Below are 20,740 nucleotides of genomic sequence, written 5' to 3' on the forward strand. Positions count from 1 at the left end.
CTTTGTAGCCTCATGGACTGTAACCCGCCAGGCTCCTCTGTCCATGGGATTCTCCAGGCAAGAACACTGGAGTGGGTTGCCATGCCCTCCTCCACGGGGCTCTTCCGGACCCAGAGATCAAACCTGTGTCTCTTATGTGTCCTACATTGGCAGGTGGGTTCTTTACACTAGCGTTACCTGGGAAGTGCTAATAGTTGCATAGTATTCTATTACAGTGCTTTGGGATAATTTGTTTAATAAACCCTTTATTACTGAATACTTAGATTGCTATCACTTTTTTTTTTTCCCCCCACACTGTGCAGCTTGTGGAATCTTAGCTCCCAGATGAGGGATTGAACCTGGTCCCCTCCTTCTGCACCCCCACCCAACACCCCACACTGAGGGCCTGAGTCCTAACCACTGAACTGCCAGGGAATTCCTTGTTATCCCTTTTTTACTACTATTGTAAACAGTGCGGCAAATAACTCAATTATTTTCTTCTAATCAATTTCTGGAAATGAAATGATGAGACAAGAGGAGCCTAGGATTCTAAACGTATAAAGTGTTATAATCTTGGGACTTCCCTCGTGGTCCACTGAGTAAGACTCCATGCTTCCAACTCAGGGGACCCAGGTTTGACCTTAGGTCGGGGAACTAGATCCTGATGCTACAACTAAGACCCTGTGTAGCCAAACAAATAAATGAATATTTTTTTAAAAAATGTTAGAATCTTGCTTTTCCCATCTCCTCCCATCCCTCCTTGTTGAGACACAACACAGGCGTGTCGTGCAGCTGGCTTATGCAAGCATGATTTAAAAATCGTGCTTCTGCTCTAATCAAGGTGAAAATACTCCTAAAGGAAAAAATCAAGGAGAATGTGAATCTCACCACTCACCTTTCCTTTGTGTGTGTGTTCCGCTTCGTTTTGTATTTGGACCTGACAGGGTGGGTGAGGGGCGGTGGACCAAAAATGAGCCTGGAAAATATAAAGGGTCTCAAGACCAGCAGTGAGAAGTTAAGAATGGTATTTGAAAAAAAAAAAATAGTGTCATGGAGGATGTGGATCGGTTATATGAAAATACACCATTTTGCATAAGGAACTTGAGCATGCTCAGATTCTAGTATCTGCAGTGAGGTAGGGAAAATTTGAAGGGGCAAATTACATATGCTTTAGATGAAAAATTTTACAATTATTTTTAAACTGTATGTGTTTTCTACTCTTTGGATGATCTGTTCAATTACTTTTCCATTTATTTTATTTAATGATACATTAATATGATCAATGTATATTAATAAATAAAACAATTAACAGAATAGTATTTTGAAGTGCTGAAGTATTACCTTCAATTATGTCACATACAATTTAAGTAAAAAAAAATTGTCAACTACATTTTCATAATGAAATGAATCTGTTCACAATCAGAAAACTAGGCTTCAGGAGCCATTGTGGCTCTGAATTGGCAGGTAAATAGTTAATTCACCTTCATAGTTTAAGCACTTACTAGGTATGAAATGGAACTTTCAAATCTCCCTAACCCCATCCTCTTCTGTTTGTTTAGTACCTGACAGCAAAATCTGAGATGAAATTCTTGGTTCCTGGTATTTTAAGTTATATTCGTATTTCTATTCCAATGTAGTTTTTGACGGTTTTTAATCATCTGGGAGATAGATTCGAAACAGTACAATTTTCTCCTTTAAATCGCATGCTTAACTCTTGTCAATGTTAATACATATTATCTGTGCACATCAAAGTAAAGCTATGAATAGGGCATGCCTTGGGAGATAAAATGTTACAGATTTCACAGAGACTGTCAGAAACTGCTGTCTGTCTTTCATATTTCGTTAATTCAGCAGAGTTCTCGTGTATCCTAAGCATAAATGATGGTGTAATTTTTTGAGGTAAAAATGCTGTTCTCCAAGAAATCATCTTTTTCTGAAGATTCATTAGACTTTGTTTAAAACCATAGCTTTGAGGAGCAGTCATATTTTGAAAACATGTCAGCTTGCCATAGTCATCATCCTTTTCAATTCTGGAAAAATGATGAAAGCTAGGACAAGTTGACTTTAATTAACATTCTCATCAGTCTCTCCAGAGTGCATTGTAATTTCCATTACTTTTAAAGTGCTTCTGGAACCACAGGGGACAACATTCCCTAGTCTAACTGCATAGTTACATACAAGTAAGTGCAGTAAATGTTATTATGGTATTTTGACTTAAAATTTTTTTTTTTGGTCACACCACCCTACATGCAGGATCTTAGTTCCCTGACCAGGGATTGAACCCATGAGCCCTGCAGGCGAAGCTCAAAGTCTTAAGCACTAGATCACTAGGGAAGTCTGGTATTTGGATTTAAGAAACTCATTGAAGCTACTCAAAGCTGCTTGGTCAAAAAACTAAGGATTAGGTCCTGTCCATATGTTATGTTTTATGAACAAGTTAGCTATCTACACATTTAAGAGTACAAATGAAGATAGATTATCTTTTATGTGAAATAAAGAGGTATGCTTAAAGGAGAGGTTCAATTACAAAAGTTCATGCACTATTTCTATAGAGCATGGAGCGATCATATAGTTTGGATATGTGTGGGGCAAAGACATCAAATGTTTTTTGTGGTACAAAGCCTCCTCAAAGAAACCAGAACAATGCTTGACACCTGAGGGTAAACAGGGCTGAAATCTCTCTGCAACTACCTGGAAACAATCTATCACTCATCCTGTTACATAAGAAATTATTACTTTTTAAAAAAATATACATTTGAACTTGGACACTCTTTTGGCTGATTATCACTCTCCCATTGTGGTCCTTGAAGAAGAAAAGCTAACTCACACCGGAGTATCACAGTTTCCAGTTAGGTCAGGTGCCCCCAGATCATGCTGGGCTGTCTTTTCATAGTCCCTGGTCACAGATCCTTAGAAATCCTAAACACTAGGAATGGATAAAAGAGATGTGGTACACACACACAATGGAATACTACCCAGCCATGAAAAACGAACCAATGCCATGTGCAGCAATGTGGATGGAACTACAGATTATCACACTAAGTGAAGTAACGGAAAAGACAAATATCATGTGATATAATCTATACGTGGAATCTAAAAGGATAACGTCAATGAACTTATTTGCAAAACAGAAACAGACTCACAGCCTTCAAATACAGACTTTTGCTTACCAAAAATGAAAGGCAGAGAGAAGAGGGATAAATTAGGATTTGGGGATTAGCAGATATGCACTGCTGCTGCTAAGTTGCTTTGGTCGTGTCCAACTCTGCACTGCTGTATATGAAATAAATAACCAACAGGGACCTACTGTGGAGCACAGGGAACTCCACTCAATATTCTGTAATAATTTATATGGGATATGAACCTGAAAAATAGATATATGTATAGTATATGCATATGTACACCTGAATTGGACTTCCCAGGTGATGATAGTGGTTAAGAACCTGCCTGCCAATGCAGGAGACATAAGAGACCCAGATACAATCCCTGGGTCAGGAAGATCCCCTGGAGGAGGGCATGGAAACCCACTAAAGTATTCTTGCCTGGAGAATCCCCTTGAACAGAGGAGCCTGGCGATCTGCAGTCCATGGGCTCACATAGAGTCAGATACAAGTGAAGCAGTTTAGCACACATACACATAACTGAATCACTTTGCTCTACACCTGAAACTACACAACACTGTAACTCAACAATACCCCAATATAAAAGAAAAATTAAAAGAAAAAGAAATCCTAAACACCGGAAAAACCCACAATACCTCATCTCCACATGTGATTCTAAACAAAAACAACACCCATTTACAAGATAGCATCTGAAAAGTTCTGCTTTTCCTTTTGACACTTTTTCTTTTTTCTTTCTTCTCTCCTTTCTCTCTCCCTCCCTTTGGTTTATTTTTTCCTTTCTTTCTATTGAATTCTCTCAAAATATATTTTTAAAAATTTCCCTGCTATGCTAGTGCCCTAAATATGTACTTGTTTAGCCAGTCTATTTGGTTATTCAACACTCCATACAAAGGAACACACCTCAAAATGTCCCTGCTGGAGCCCCTACAAGCCATCTCTAGTATACATTTCAATATGTCTAATGGCTCTGCTCACTCAATTCATGAAATGAGTCCACTGATGCTCTTTTCTTCTTCCTTCAAAAGGGAAAAGAAACCAGACGCAATGCATAAACCTGGTGGGATCATTGGCAACAATAAAAAGGTATTTTAGGGGTAACTGAGTGACTGATTATAGACCAAAAATTAGATATTATTGGATTAAATTTCTTAGAAATTATACTTGTATTGTGATCATATAGGAAATGTTCTCATCAGTAGGAAGTGTATGCTGAAATATTTAGGGGTTTACTGTCACTGTCATGCTATTTGTAACTTGCAAGTTGTTCAGCAAAAAAAGAAAAAGTGTGTGTTATATTTATATATATATATTTATATATATACATACACATACAAAGAGAAAGAGAGGAAGGGAAAGACAAAGACAGAGATAGAGAATGCCAAAGTGTGACCAAAATGTGATAAAATATTTACTTTTATTTCAACTTTTCTATAGGGGAGAAACCACATAATCATTCAAAGTAGAATCAAGTATCAGAAAAGACACAGTTGATAGTACGTGGAGCTGATATTCTGGGGTTTTCCATAGTCTGTAAGAGAGCTGGAGGACTATAGTTTTGATTTGTTAGATTCATCAAAGAAATCTGAGACTTAAATATCATTTCAGTCATTTTAAGTCATTTAGATAAACAGATTTAAGCACACGTGTGTGTGCTCAGTCGTAACAGACTGCAACCCCATGGACTATAGCCCACCAGCCTCCTCTCGCCATGGGATTTCCCATGCAAGAATACTGGAGTGGAGTGCCATTTCCTACCCTAGGGGATCTTCCCGACCCAAGGATCCAACATATGTCTCCTAAATTGGCGGGCAGATTTTTTACCACTGCAACACCTGGAAAAACCACGTAAGCACACACACGAGCACACAAAGACTTGAGTTCAAAAGCCCTACAAGTCACTGTCCAAATGCCCATTGCTTTCTGAGGAAGTCCAGCTCTTTAAAAGCTAGCTGTTTTTTTTTTTTTTTTTTGATGAATCTCTTTTACAACATCAGCTTTCTAGGAGCTCAGAAACTGCTAGGAATCAATAAAGCAATATTTCTTTTACTCTCCCACTCAATAAAATATGTTGCTTTCTTTATTCATCCAATTATTAAAAATTTAGTGACTGCCTGCTCTGCGCCAGGGCCAGCATTAGGCTCAGAACACACAAACAATTCATGAACTCTGCCCTCAAGGAGTTCAGGGTCACCTGGAGAGGCAGTCGTATGACACATGATCAAAGACTACTGTAAAAAATACTGTAATTATGGTACACATAAGCTGCTTTGGGACCACAGAGTAAGAAGCCATCTACTGCCTGGTGGATGGGTAATGGTAGTGAGGAATCAGAGGATAAACATTCAATACTAAACAATAACCATAACAGCAACAATAATTGTGGTCCTAGACCAGGAAACTCTATAATAACTGTACTTAAGAAGAGGTAGAGGGGGCCTTCCTTGGTGGCTCAGTGGTAAAGAGCCTGCTTGCCGAAGCAGGAGACATGGGCTCTATCCCTGATCTGGGAAGACCCTACATGCCTTGGAGGAACTAAGCCCATTCACCAGAGCTACTGAGCTACTCTCAAGCCTGTGAGCTGCAAATACGGAAGCCTGTGTGCCTGGAAGTTGTACTCTGCAACAAGAGAAGCCACTGCAATGAGAGGCCACAAGTACAGAGTAGCCCCTATTCTCCCCCAAAAACCTGTGCAGCAACATAAATCTATTATAGCCAAAAATAAATAAATAAAAATTTAAAAATAGGATTGACATTTATTTAGGAGAAAAAAAAGAGAGAGAGGCTTCCCTTGTGGTCCAGTGGTTAAGAATCTGCCTGCTAAGGCAATGGACACAGGTTCAATCCCTGGTCCAGGAAGATTCAACATGCCTCAGGGAAACTAAGCCCTCAAGCTCTAGAGCCTGTGCTCCAGAGCAAGAGAAGCCACTGCAACGAGAGGCTCTCGGACTGCAATGAAGAGTAGCCTCCGATCACTGCAACCGGAGAAAGCTGATGCAACAAAGACCCAGTGCAGAAAAAAATAATAAATAAAGAAGGAGTAGAGAAGGGTGGCGTTGGCAGAAGTCAACTCAAATGACCAGTAGGGAAGGTGCCTGGACATATCAATACAAATCTCAGGAAAATGTTAATAGGTCTGCCAGGCTAAATTATTTTGCCGTGATCATAAACTCCTTTCCCAGGTGCTCCTCCAGTGTTATCTAGATGATACTGTTTTTTTTTTTTTTCCCATTTAAACAGGCCCCGAGGCTCATGAAAGGCATGTGAGTGACCTCTGGACAAGCAGCTGGTATGTAGCAAGACAGAATCTAGGTTAGGACTCGTTTGTCTGTCTTGTTATGTAACATCACGTGCCCACAGACTTTTGCCCAGGAAGATCTTGAAGGAGGAGTAGGAATTTCATAGGTGAACCTTGTAGGGAAGGAGCTCTAGGCAAGAGGTGAACCCACAAGGCATTAAAGAATTAAGAGAGTTTGGCAATCCTTGTAGACCTGGTTGTTAGGAATGATTGGAATAGACGCTATCCTGGTAGAGAGTTGAGGAGGAGAGAAAACTTGACAGGGCTCTTGAGTAAGATACAAGGGACCTAGGACTTCCCTGGTGGTCTGGTGGTTAAGAATCCTGCCTTGCAGTGCAGGGGACATGAGTTCTATCCTTGGTTGGAGAACTAAGAGCCCACCAGCTGCAGAGCAACTAAGCCTGAGTGCCTCAACTACTGAGACCACGCGCCACGACTAGAGAGTCCACATACTGCATTGAAAGACCCCCACGTGCCTCAACTTAGACCCAGTGAAGCAAAAAAAAAAGATACAAGGGGTTTGTATCTCATGGAGGAAATGTTGAAAAGACGCTGGTGGGATTCAGCTTTCAACTTTGTGATTATATGATCAATTTGTCTTTTTCAAAGATCCTTCTGTGCAAAGGTCCAGGCAATTTCTAACAGGAGGGGAGCCCCCCGAGGGGCAGGAGCCAGTACCCACTGGAAGGTGGAGCCTGCACTTTGACGGTAGACAGCTGCAGGATAAAGAGGTCTTATCCTTGCCTGCTGTTTTCTACCTGATCCTGCTTTCAACATGACTAAACACAGTATCTTTTCATCATAATCATAAAAAGCATCATGGAAACATTCTTTTAAAAATGATGACTAGGTATCGCTTTTGCAAATGGTGTTTGGGAATCAATAGTTTCCTCTGCTACTTCTATGGGAATATTCTCAACTTCCCATGTTGCTCCTTTGGAGGGATTTTGTGTTGGGGGGGTGGGGTGCGGTGGGAGAAGGAACTAGAGATTAAGAGATATGTCAGGGGGAAGTAGAGGTGTAGGGAGGATTGGATTGCAATTCAACATAATTTAATAAATGATTCAGCTTTTTTTTTTTTTTTGCCACACCATGCCTCTTGTGGGATCATAGTCCCCTGACCAGAGATTGAACCCAAGCCCTCAGCAGTAAAAGCACAGTCCTAACCACTGGCTCACCAGGGAATTCTCTGATTCAACATACTTTTAAGGATCGAACTCAGGGGCTGAAAGTGAGTCAAAGATGGTTCTTGGTTTTGCCTGAGCAACTGGGTGGATGGTAATGTCATTCTCCAAAATACAGGTGTATTTGGAGAGAGATTTTGAAATAAATATTTTGAGTTCAAATTTGAACGTGTTAATTTTGCCTAAATGGGGAAACATGAACATCTTAATATTGTCTTACAATTTATGAACATGATATTCTTCCCCATTTTCCTTCGATATTTTTTATTTATTTTTTGTTGTTTTTTTTTTAATTGAAGGATAATTGCTTTACAGAATTTTGTTGTTTTCATGATCAAGTTGGGTTTTGTATTCCAGGGGTACAAGGATTCTTCAATATATACAAATCAACCAATGTGACACACCATCTTAACAAATTGAAAGATTAAAAACCGTATGATAATCTCAATAGATGCAGAAAAAGCCTTTGATCTCTTGTAGTAGAACTCTTGTAGTTTTCTGCATATAGCTCTGCAAGTAATTCATCGTTTCTCTTGGCTGTGTGTATTTTGAGGAGCCTGCATACTTCTCTGTGGAGAGGTCCTGTGGGCAGGCCTGGGGGTCTGGTGTACTGTCTGGGCTGGAATTTGGGTTTAATAGAATCACATTTGTTATGACTATGACTGTCATATTTCTCAGGGGCAGAAGAAAATAATATTGAGGATTAAAAGTCAACACGATCACTATCAAATGGTTAATTCTGATTCTTATTTTAAGTTTAGGAAATAAGTCGAAGAAGACCTGAGAACACCACAGTGATGACTGAACACATGGGTTTTGGCACCAGAGAGCATATGTGTTTAGCTCCTGGCTCTGGGACTTTAAGTCCCAGGTCCTGCTAAGTGTAAAGCGTGTTTGATAACAGTGCCCACCCCACAGGGTCACTGGAAGATTGATTAGGGCAGTGCACCTAAGGCCTGAGGACACAGAACAGTGGTTGTCACAGTGAATCCTCAATACCTGTCAGTAACTGTTATTAGTTATATAACTGAATTGCCAGAACCCCATTTGGGAGATGCCTTGGAAAAACCTTAATGGTCTTTGAGGGTCCTGGCATTGCTAGGTAGTGACTATTGATCTTCACAAGAAAAGATGATATTCATTGCCTGTGATAATTTTTCTTGCATAATATATGCCCAGGATTTGGTCACCTCTTTCTGAAGATGAACTGCATGTAAGAAAGAATATATAACATCTGAAATTTCCTGCTGAAAGCTCTTTGTTTAGAAACCATGCCTGCTTGTGATTTTTAACATGTGTTTACAACATTTCCCAAATGAAGTGTGAGGATTGTGACTGGATAGCACCACGGACTCACAATTTCTTTCTGAAGGAAAAACAAGGAAAGTGCTTGGAACTCATATCCTGATTTCTATGCCTCCTCACCACCAGTGGTTGCCTAGCCTTGTTCACAGGGGTTACTTCCCTGGTTTAGCCTATTTCAAGCTTTGCATGAGTTGGCCCAAATTTGGACCCAGAGTTCTTCAAAAGAATCCCAGTTCAGGGGAGGACAGAAATTGTGTATTGACAACTGTATGGTCTGGACATTGCTTTGCGCTTTGTTTGATGTGGGGTGGCGGCAGGGGTTGGGGGGAGATGATAGAATATAAACTCTTTCAGAAAGTCTTTATTTTTTTCCAATTTCCATTTCATTGTGTTTAAAAGAAAGGTCAAAGGAATGTCCTCGCCAGGAAAAGGAGTATACTCTAGTATTGACAGGCCCCAGGAAAGAGACCCACAGCTAACTTTGCGACTGGCATGGTAGCATCGACTGCACCTGCTTTAATCACACAGAGGAGCTGAACAGGTGCTCCTCTGAAATCTCTTGTGGTCTTATTGTCGGGAGAAAGCCAATGGGTCTGGGACCCAGTGCCCGTGCTGCAGGTACTTGTGCGTGTGTGCTCAGTAGCTCAGTTGTGTTCAACTCTGTGTGACTCAATGGACTGCAGCTCTTCAGGTTCCTCTGCCCATGGGATTTTAGAATACTGGAGTGGGTAGCCATTTCCTCCTACAGGGATCTTCACGACCCAGGGATTGAACCTGTCTCCTGCATTGAGATTCCAGCTGCTGCTACTGCTAAGTCACTTCAGTCACGTCCGACTCTGTGCGACCCCATAGACGGCAGCCTACCAGGCTTCCCGTCCCTGGGATTCTCCAGGCAAGAACACTGGAGTGGGTTGCCATTTCCTTCTCCAGTGCAGGAAAGTGAAAAATGAAAGTGAAGTCGCTCAGTCATGTCTAACTCTTAGCGACCCCATGGACCACAGCCCACCAGGCTCCTCCATCCATGGGATTTTCCAGGCAAGAGTAACGGAGCGGGGTGCCATTGCCTTCTCCAGGGAAGCCCCAAAGTCTATGGTGCTTTTGTGTTCATAGATTGCCATAGTTCTTGATGGAAGTTGTCTTAGGCTGCAGAAAACGTGTGCTGAAAGTGCTGTGGGTTTTTTTTTTTTAATCACCATAAAGATAAATGGGGGGGGGGGCATGCAGAAATGTTTCAAAGTAGTTTGCTCAAATTCTACTCAATTACACAGCTTGTAACCCTGCTATTAACCTTGAGCAGAGTCTGTGGAGAGCTCCAGGGGTATTGTTCTTTGGCCAGTGATGGGCCAGGTAAGGCACAGATTGATTTGATTTGAAAATCTATTAAAAACATGGGAGTTGCAACTGTCACAAGCATATCACTGTGGGAATGTAAACTGGTGGAGCCACTATGGAAACAGTATGGAGATTTCTCAAAAAACTAAAAATATAACTACCATATGATCCTATAATCCCACTCCTGGGCATATATCCAGAGAAAACCATAATTCTAAAAGTCACATGTATCCGTGTTCATTGCAGCACTAATTACAATAGCCAAGACACAGAAGCAACCAAATGTCCATTGACAGATGAGTGGATGAAGAAGATGTGTTACATTTATATAATGGAATACTACTCAGCCATAAAAAAGAATGAAATAATGCTACTGGCAACATGATCACAACTAGAGATTAACGTACTAAGTGAAGTAAGTCAGACAGAGAAAAACAAATATCACATAATATCACTTATACATGGAATCTAAAATATGACACAAACGAACTTACCTACGAAACAAATGGAGAAGGAAACGGCAACCCACTCCAGCGTTCTTGCCTGGAGAATCCCAGGGACGGGGAGCCTGGTAGGCTGCAGTCCATGGGGTTGCTAAGGGTCGGACATGACTGAGCGACTTCACTTTCACTTTTCACTTTCATACATTGGAGAAGGAAATGGCAACCCACTCCAGCGTTCTTGCCTGGAGAATCCCAGGGACGGGGAGCCTGGCGGGCTGCCGTCTACGGGGTCGCACAGAGTCGGACACGACTGAAGCGACTTAGCATAGCATAGCATATGAAACAAAAACAGACTCAGATATAGAGACCAGACTTGTGGCTGCCAAGGGGGAGTGGGAGGGTAGGAGTGGGAGTTTGGGATTAGCAGATGCAAGCTATCACATATAGAATGGATAAACAACAAGGTCCTACTGTAGGGCACAGGGAACTATATTCAATATCCTGTTATAAACCATAAAGGAAAAGAATCTGAAAAAGAATGTATATATGCATATAACTGAATCACTTTGCTATACAGCAGAAATTAACACAACACAGTACATCAACTGTACTTGAATAAAATAAACTAAAGAAAAAAGACAAAAACACTTCTGTAAATATTATCTTAGTCTGTAATTAAATTGCATCTCTGGTTCACTTGATCTTACGATACATACTTTTTAGTCTTTTGAATGTGAGGTGCAGATTTATACATATTAATATTTGGAATCAGTAATTGTGACATTTAAAAATGGTATAATAAAAAAGGGATAACAACACACAGACTGACTGTGAGCTCAATCATATCCAACTCTGCAACTCTGGCGGGCTACGGACTGTAGCTGGCCAAGCTCCTTTGTCCGTGGGATTGCCCAGGCAAGAATACTGGAGTGAGCTGCCATTTCCTCCTACAGGGGATCTTTGCGACCCAGGGATCAACCCGTGTCTCCTGCTGCTTCTGCATTGGCAGGCAGATTCTTTACCACTGAGCCACCTGGGAAAACAGTATGCAGACTAATAGATGGTAACTATCCCTTGCTTTTTGAAATGGAGATAATCCTGGTAATGGATTCAATACTTGTAAGAGTCAATTGTGTTTTTTCATTTGGTAAGAGCAGAGATCCCTCAGACACGAGTTTTGATGCATCTGACAAGCAGTTCCTATTCTCCCCTGTGGAGCGCAGGAGGCTTTCTTTCTAGAGATGGCATCCCTGCCTAGCTCTGCCAGCATTCTCAGCCTTGTGAAGCTGCTGATCATCCCCAGTTGGAACCTCTGCCCCAGATAGAACATTATTTACATTTGAGGCTCTGGGCTTCTTGCAATAAGTGATTAAAGCTTATTTACTAAAATAGCCTAAATAAAAGAACTACATCTAAGTTCAAAATTCTGTAATATAAAGTCAACTAGGTCAATGTATTTTTAACCTAAAATCTCTCTTGTAATTTGAAGGGCCATATCACAATTCTTTGACCAAAGCTCTTTACTTTCAGGGGAAGGGAGAGATGAGACAGAGTATTTACTTTTATAAATCCTGTTTTGAGTTATTGTCATAGTAATCTAGCAAGGAAGATATTTTTAAACTACTTTATAAAGATAGAAGCTAAGACTCAGAGAGGTTAAGCACTTTCCTCAAGGTCATAGAGCTCCTGTCTATCAGAAAAGGTTTTCAAATCTGAGACTGTCTGACATTAGATTCTGTTTCCCTTGCAAAGCTGTATTTTATTGACTCCATTGGCGGTGGGGGGGGGGCGGGAATGACATTTTCTTCCTCTGCAGCAACTAAAGTTCTGCTAGTCCAATCACTTCTGTGTTATCTCCTGTGTCAACAATCCTGTCTCTGACGCACCCAGTCAGGTTGGGGTGGAGTGCTGAGGGTTTTCACCAGTCTTTAACCTGATTTAATCACCTTTGGATTCTACAGACAGCTATGATGCCACAGGCTCATTCCTGGTAGGTGAGATAAGTGTGAGGCGAAACCAAACTCAGTTTTATATGTCTTACCAGTGCTTATCACTGGTCATACTTTTGTGATAAGTACAATGTTCATATAAGAACATGAAGGATAGCCGGGACCATCATGGTGTGCCTCTCAAGAGCTTGGAAGTTTCTCTTCTTCTGAGCTGCTCTCTTCTACCATCTTGGCTGCTTCCTCTATCAGATCCCAGCCAATGTTCAGAGGCTTTTTTTCTTGTTTGTTTGTTTTTGCCATTTACTTGTGCATTCCTCTTTTAAATCTCTAACTTGATATGTCCTCATATTGAAGGTTTCTCCTAACCCCCTATAAAGGCAGGGTACCCCACCACCTTTAAATTTTTGTGTTGCAAAATAATGCACCCTTGACTTTAGGGGAAACACTAACTGGAACCGCCCACCCTAGCCAGGCACAACAGTAACCATTTGTGTGAGTTATTTTATGACAGGAGGTCTTGGTAAGGAATACGGAACTAACAAGCCACCACCAACAGGAAGAATTCAGGAAAGGTCAAAAGGAGACATCATGTGTCCTTCCACCTCCTAGAATCCTCCTTGCTGGAACCCATCTTGTCTGAGCAGTGGATGGGCCACCAGGAAGCACACTGAGTCAGAATAATTGGTCAGCGACAACCAGGAAACTAATCCCATCACCATAAAACTCTAGACTGTGGACCACATGGCAGAGCAGCCCTCCTGGGTTCCCTTATCCTCTGGTTCTCCACTCTTGCACCCTTCCCAATAAAGTCTCTTGCTTTGTCAGCCAGTGTGTCTCGGCTCAGGTGGTAAAGGATCTGCCTGCAGTGAGGGAGACCCAGGGTTCGATCCCTGGGTTGGGAAGATCCCCTGGAAAAAAAATGGCAACCCACTCCAGTATTCTTGCCTGGAGAATCCCATGGACCAAGGAGCCTGGTGGGCTACAGTCCATGGGGTTGCAAAGAGTCGGGCACAACTGAACGACTAACTCTAAGGTGTCTCCCTGGACAGTTTATTTCCAAGTGTTAGACCACAGCCCACTCCCAGGCCCTTGAAGGGGTCCCCCATCCTGCAACACTGATAGTTAAACTAAAATACAGTGCAATGGAATAGCCTCCTTTTCCAGACCAGCCCTAAGTGCATGTTTCCCATGCCCTTGTTTGCCCTTCACTTCCTTTGCCTAATTTAGATGTGTAAGCTCAATGCACAGATTCTTTCCTTTGTTTATGTACATATGGTGCCTAGCACTAGTCTTGGGTTTAACAAATACAAAATAATCATGACTTCAGAATGATTATTATTAGTATTGGCATTAAAAAAAAATCACAGCTGGTCAAGAATATTGAATTTCTCTTTTTTCACATGACCTTCACTGGTTTGGACGCTCCTAAAGCAGACAGCTGTATTATAACTCGCTTGCTTGCCCCCTTGCAAGCAAGGTCTCTACTACTTAGAGATCAGGGTTGGGGATAATTGTAGCTGCTTTTCTTTGTTGGAACACATTTACAAATTCTGCACTGCATACCAGTGTTCTGGTGGATGTAATTTTAGTGTATGTAACCAGCTTAACATAACCAGAGAAACCCAGATTCAATAATATACAATGTTCCATTATGACAGAATTATCTTGTGGGATTCATTTTGCATGTTTGAAATGGAAGGGTTTTGTTTTTTTTCCTCTTTGCATTATTAATTTAAGCCTTCATGATAACCAACATGGGCTTTTAAAATCTATGCATTAAACACTCCTTGACTGTGTGATGGCATTTACATTGTTAGGTTTTAAAACGAAGTCCTTAAGTTTACCGATTTTCAGGCTTTAAAGCAACTGTGAATCTGCATACTTTACCTAAATGCTTTTAGAGGTCTCCTTAAAATTGGCAGACTGATTTTCGGACTACAATTTCACAGGGCAATTCATAAAAATAAATGCCAAACCCTAGGCAACAATAGAAGGAATTGACAGTGGATCAGAAGTTTAACAACGCATTTCCTTTTAGAAATGTCAGCACCAGCTTTCTCATAATCAGGAAATACAGAAGTCTGTACTTTCCCACCAGCCCAATAGTTCAAATGCAAACACATCAGCGGAAGAAAGTGGTTTTTTCAGTGTGGGGGATGCAATCATGATAGAACAGTTTTATTTGTTAACCAGATTGTTCTCTGATTTATATTTTTATAAAAAAAAATTTGTGGTCAGAGCAGAACCAAGGTCATTATAAATACATTTGGGAAAATGGTTTCTTTCTTTTAGAATCAGTTCTAAAATATCCACACGTTAACATGACACTACATTAGCCTCTTTCTTAGTCATAAGACAGCATCCTTAACTCTGAATTTACTAGGATTCCTAAAAAATCAAACCTAAGAGTCTGAGTCTAATTGTGCTTTTGATACACTTCATCTGACTTGTTCCCTGAGCTCTCTGCTATGTACTCACTGTTTCTCCCTGGGCTTGTAATTGTATTCTCCACCTGGGACTCTCTGGAATGCTATTTGCAGGTAGACACAATATTACCTAGTGGAGTATGCTCATTGACAGCAATCCAGTGTCTAAACTACAGCCTTCCACTCTTTTGAGATTCAAGTAACTGCAAAACATTGTAAATAAAAATTGTTTAGGAGAAGGGGGAATGTATGTGAGGAAGCTTTTTAATAGAATTCAACCTCCTTCAGCTCTCAGCCTTGCTTCCAGAGGGTTGTAATCACTAGACACAATGGTAACCAGAGGGATCTCTTGTCTTGGAACAGGGAAGCTTCCTGGATCCTAGCATCCTGGTCATTCTCCTAGGTAAGGGGAAGAAATTAGGCAGATGTCTAACGCATGGAGCCAGCCCCCAAAGGTCAGGGAACAGACCATGTTTGTCTTACCCACCACGAGGACTCTAAGCACAGACAACAGTGGATCCTGGCACATCACACACAATGAATACTTATTGACTGATTGAATAGTAAACGTTTAATGTGCTATTTTGGAACAAAATGACTCTCTATAGATAGATTGATAGAGATGTATCAATTCTATTCTTGTGTCATACCTGGACCAATATGAATTTTAGAAAGTTATTTTACTCACTTTAAACACCTAACTTACATAATGTATTTAGAGATGTATTAGAATTTACTGTTGTAATCACTGAGGCTTTTTGAAGTTATAGGTAGAATGGTATTAAGACCGGAACTTGAAATGTATTTCTAGAGTTAAAACTCAATGTTCTATTTATCCCTTAATGACTTCCTAGATAATATGACAGAACATGCCTTAAACATGCCTTTAACATGCCTTTATGAGGCAGCCTAATAGATGGCTTACTTGGATTATGGTGACTGACAGTTTGGTTTAGACTAACTGGCAAACTGGCAAGTTTGTGTCTGATTTTGTCACTTATGGTATACACTGCATACTGTTGGAGCTCAAATGTTAATAAAAAAGCAGTTCATGCTAAGTGTTAGGTGTCCTAGATGCTGAAGGGCGATAAGCATTATTGACATACTTAGATAAGTAGATCCTAAATAGTGGGGAATTAACTTTAATTGAAATTAAATGATAGCTTAGAGGTTGACAGTGAGTTAGTAATTTTGTTGGTGGATAAGAGACACTATTAAGCCTCACTTGAGGTCATCGGGGTGATTCTGTATTACAATAGAGCACTCAGAAAAAAAAACAAAACAAAACTGGGTTTGCAACTGTAACTCACAATTTTCTGGGTGTGCAGTCTGGGTGAGTGGGTTCCTGCCCACTGCCTGGGCTTTGGGGCTCTGCTCTAGCTTTACCCTCTCTGTGGGACAAGGAATTCCACGCTCTTGGAACACCCTGGGGCCTGGAACTTACTGCTGTGCCACTTTCAGGCCTGATCATCCAACTCTGGGAGAAGGCAATGGCACCCCACTCCAGCACTCTTACCTGGAAAAATCCCATGGACGGAGGAGCCTGGAAGGCTGCAGTCCATGGGGTTGCTAAGAGCTGGACACGGCTGCATAACTTCACTTTCATTTTCTGCTTTCATGCATTGGAGAAGGAAACGGTGACCCACTCCAGTGTTCTTGCCTGGAGAATCCCAAGGACAGAAGAGTCTGGTGGGCTGCCGTCTATGGGGTCCCACAGAGTCGGACATGACTGAAGTGACTTAGCAGCAGCAGCAGCAGCATCCAACTCTGGACCACAGCTGGAAAAATCACCAACGGGAAGCTTTTGTGAGGGGTATGATGTTGTTTGGATGTACAGGCTGGGATGTTTTTGAGTGCATGAATCTTTGGGTAGAAGATAATGGAGCCGAGGTGGGAGGAAAATGAGGTGTGAGTATCAAGCCAGAAGTCTGTGACATTGTGTTCCATTTAATTTTTAGCTTTAAGAATTTATGATGAGGTCTATATTAGCTTGCCCCTGATCCCTCCAAACTTCAAGGCAGGCCTAGAACTGGGGCAAGTCACTTAGCCTATTTTAGTCTTAAGTTTCCTCATCTGTAAACAGGATGGTAGTAACTGTTCCACTAACCTCAAAAGGTTGGGAGGATAAGAATGATCTTTAAAATATTATTAACTACTGTGCTGAGCACACAGCATGGTTCAAGCACTCTGCAAGGCACTTTGAATGGATTCTATTAGATCCTTGAAAATCTTCAGGGCATGCAATTTTTATCCCATTTTTAAAGAGCAGCAAACAGGCTCAGAGAGGTTGCTTCTCTCTTAGCCTCTCCTCCTCCATCAGGGGCACAAGTGAGATAATGTATGTAATAGTCTCCTACACATACAAGGTGATACTATAGTTATTCATTATTTACCTCATGTTGGGTGAACAAAAGGAACAAATATCACTGATCTTCAGAAGCTCACATCATTATGGAGGGAAACAAACAAGAAATAAATCAAGTAATTAAAATATGTAGCATGTCAGACGGTGGTAAGGAAAGCAAGGGAGAGAAAGAGGGGCATGTGGAGATAGAGGGAAAGTCACGTTCGAATAAAGATACAAAGAAGAAGCGGAGGGAACATCATTCCAGGCTTTGTTTTGTTTTTTGGTGGCCTACGGAAGCCGGTCACCAATGCAGGTGGGAGGGGAACTGCAAAGGGAGAGGCCATGAGACTGCGAGTTCTAAAAGTGGTATGGAGGCCAATGTAGCTGGAAAATGAGTAGGGGGTTGAGTTGTAGGGGATGAGTCAGAGAGACAAGTGAGGGAGGACCACTCTGTAGGTAATTTAGGCCATAATAAATAAGGACCTTGGCTTTTACTGTAAATGTGATGGATAACTAATGAACTTTTCTTTCTTTTCTAGCAGAAGAATAGGGCTTCCCTGGTGGGTCAGAACATAAGGAATGTGCCTGCAATGCAGGAGTTCTGGGTTCAATCCCTGGGTCGAGAAGATCCCCTGGAGAAGGGAATGGCTACCCACTCCAGTATTCCTGCCTGGTGAATTCCAGGGGCAGAGGAGCCTGGTAGAAGAGTAAGTTGAACTGGAATGAACAGATTCACTATACACATTGGAGGCAAGGGGCAAAAAGAGGGAGGCCAAGTAGGTGGTTATTGCAAAGTGCAAAGTTTAGGCCAAAGATGATGCTGGCGTGGACCAAGGTCATGGCAGTCAAGACAGTGGGTAGAGGTTAGATTCCAGATACAGTACTCTGAAGGTTGAGCTGACAGGTTTATTGAAATTTGTAGGGTGTAAGAGAAAGAGTCAAGAAAGGTGCCAAGGATTTTCACCTGGGCACTGGGTGACTGGTGTAGATGACTGTTGGCTGGAATGGGGAAGGCTGTGGGTGGGGCATGTTTGGGGCCAAAGATCTGGAGCCTGGTTTGCACATGTTAATTCTGAGACATCTACTGGGCACCAGATGGAGATGTCAGGTAAGTTTTCTCACTTCATTGGACTTGATTTTTCTTCTTCTCTCTTTTCACAGAGTGGTAATGACACTTATTCAAGGTGGTGGTCTATGTCATAAAGAATCTGATGCTGGCCCTCAAGTGAGGAGTTTGAGAGAAATATGGGGAAGCAGTTGGGGCAAGGGTAATATCTAGAAATACAAAGGTCTAGAGATACAATTTGTAACTCAGATTCAGTTTCAGAAGGTTGGGCCAGGACGGTTTCTTCTCTTGGAAAACGCACAATCTGTTTAATGCCACGCAGATGATTTCAGGAACCTAAAATGTTTGTTCATAACCTATTCCAACTGTTTAAAATAAACTAGATGTTGAAACAGTATGGTTGAAAATTGGAAGAAAGTCCAGCGTAGTAGGTCGTGCAAATAACAATCCTTCTCTGAATATGGCCTCCATACAGACAGCAAAACATGAACTTACTGAGGGTGAGCGAAAGGGAGGCAGGTAAAAATAAAACCCTAGGACCAGAACTCCAGAGCTGTGGCCGCTGGTTGGCTGACCTTACACTTCTCGACCTGGCCCGGGGGTGGGGGTGGGGGAGGTGGGGATGGAACACAGCAGGCACAGTGACATCTTAAAGGGCTCTGTCCTAGTGTTTCTGAACCAAGTAAGTCCGACTTGGGTCCGGGGTCTGGAGGTTTACTCTGCCTCATGCCAAGCACACCTGCAAGGGTTTCTGCTTATGTCACAGGATTTGCTGTCTGAGTCTCGCGCAAAAGGCTGATCACCTTTAAATCTGGAGTGTTTGCCAGTCTAGAGGCGGTGTTTAGTCCAGTATTGAACCTGCACGTTTCCACCTCCTTAGTTTCGCGGTCACTTGTCAGGCGCCTGCTGAACACTGAGGCAGGAGGGAACGCTTTCCGTGAAGCAAGTCACAAATACACCTAATAACCCCCTAGAGGACTGATTGCCTCTGCAGCGACTCGGAGCCCAACCCCTGGGTTCAAAACGACTGCCCAGGGCGGCCCAAGCTGTGGCCGGACTTCTGTTCCAGGTCAACTTTCAGCCCCGGCGGCCGAGACCTGGCGGCAGGGGGAGTATGGAGAGGCGAGGGGACGCTGCAGATCCCCCGGGATTCTGAGTGGGATGTGGGTAGGGGGCGCGGCGTAAGCCGGGGAAGGGGTGGGAGTGGGGAGAGGGGAGAGGGGAGTCTGCGCCTTCCGCCCTGGCGCTAAGACTCGTCGCCTCCCCGAGGCCAGGTGGAACGGGGACCCCGCCAGCCCCGCCAGGGCGCTGCCATCCCGGGCCGCCGGGCCGCCCGGCTCACCTGGGCCGCCGAAGGTGCCGCTCACCAGCGAGGGCGCGGCCGGCGGGCCTACCGGCTGGGGGCCCGGGGGCGGGCCCGGGCGCAGGACGCCCGGCCCCCGCCGACGCGGCGCGAGCCCACTGGCCGCAGACCCGTCACTCACTCTTCACCATGGTTGCAGCACAAAGCGACCGGCCCCGGAGGCCGCTTCCTCCCTAAGGAACGGCGGGGCGGCGCGGAGGCGCAGGAGGAGGAAGAGGCGGGGAAGAGGAGGGGAGTCGCTGCTTCCCAAACACTCTCCGGGGGGCTGTGCGCGACGCCCGCCGCCGGGAGTCCGGACCCGGCTGCCAACGGCCCCTTCCCTCCGCGCCCTCAGACCGGGAACAAAGTTGCCGAGAGTCAGGCGGCCGAGGGCGCAGCCGGGGGCGCTCTGGCCGTTCCGCGCGCGCTGATGGGGGGAGGCGGCGGCGGCGGAGCGCACGGCGGCTGCCGGGGCGGCGGCGGCGGCGAGGCGGCCCGAGGGGATGCAGCAGCAGTCGGGGGGCTCGGCGGAGCTCAGTAGACAGAGCTCCGGCGCGGCGGAGACGGAGACCGAGGCGATTCAGCTCCGGAGCGCCCAGACTTGAGCCAGTCCTCAGACGGCGGCCGCGGTGCCGGAGTGCTTTCCGGAGACCCCCAGAGGAGGGGGAGGCCCTGCGCCCGGAGGAGCAGGAGGCCCGCGCGCCCCAGCCTCCCCCCTCACCGCGGCTCGAACTCCCTAAAAATAACTCAGGCCCAAGAGGGCCGGGAGGAGCCGCCGCCGTCCCCGAGAGGAGCCGGGGAGGCGTGTCGATCCAGGGCCCGGAGGGAGCCTTCCAGACCGCGCGGCGCAGAGGAAGCGGAGGAGGCGGAGGAAGCAGGAGCTCCCGGCTGCCGGGCGCCTCGGGGACCCTCGGGCCTCACGCCCCCCGCCCCGCTGCGCGCCCGGGGCC

Source organism: Bos indicus x Bos taurus, chromosome 17, assembly GCF_003369695.1.
Source record: "Bos indicus x Bos taurus breed Angus x Brahman F1 hybrid chromosome 17, Bos_hybrid_MaternalHap_v2.0, whole genome shotgun sequence".
NCBI classification, from domain to species: domain Eukaryota; kingdom Metazoa; phylum Chordata; class Mammalia; order Artiodactyla; family Bovidae; genus Bos; species Bos indicus x Bos taurus.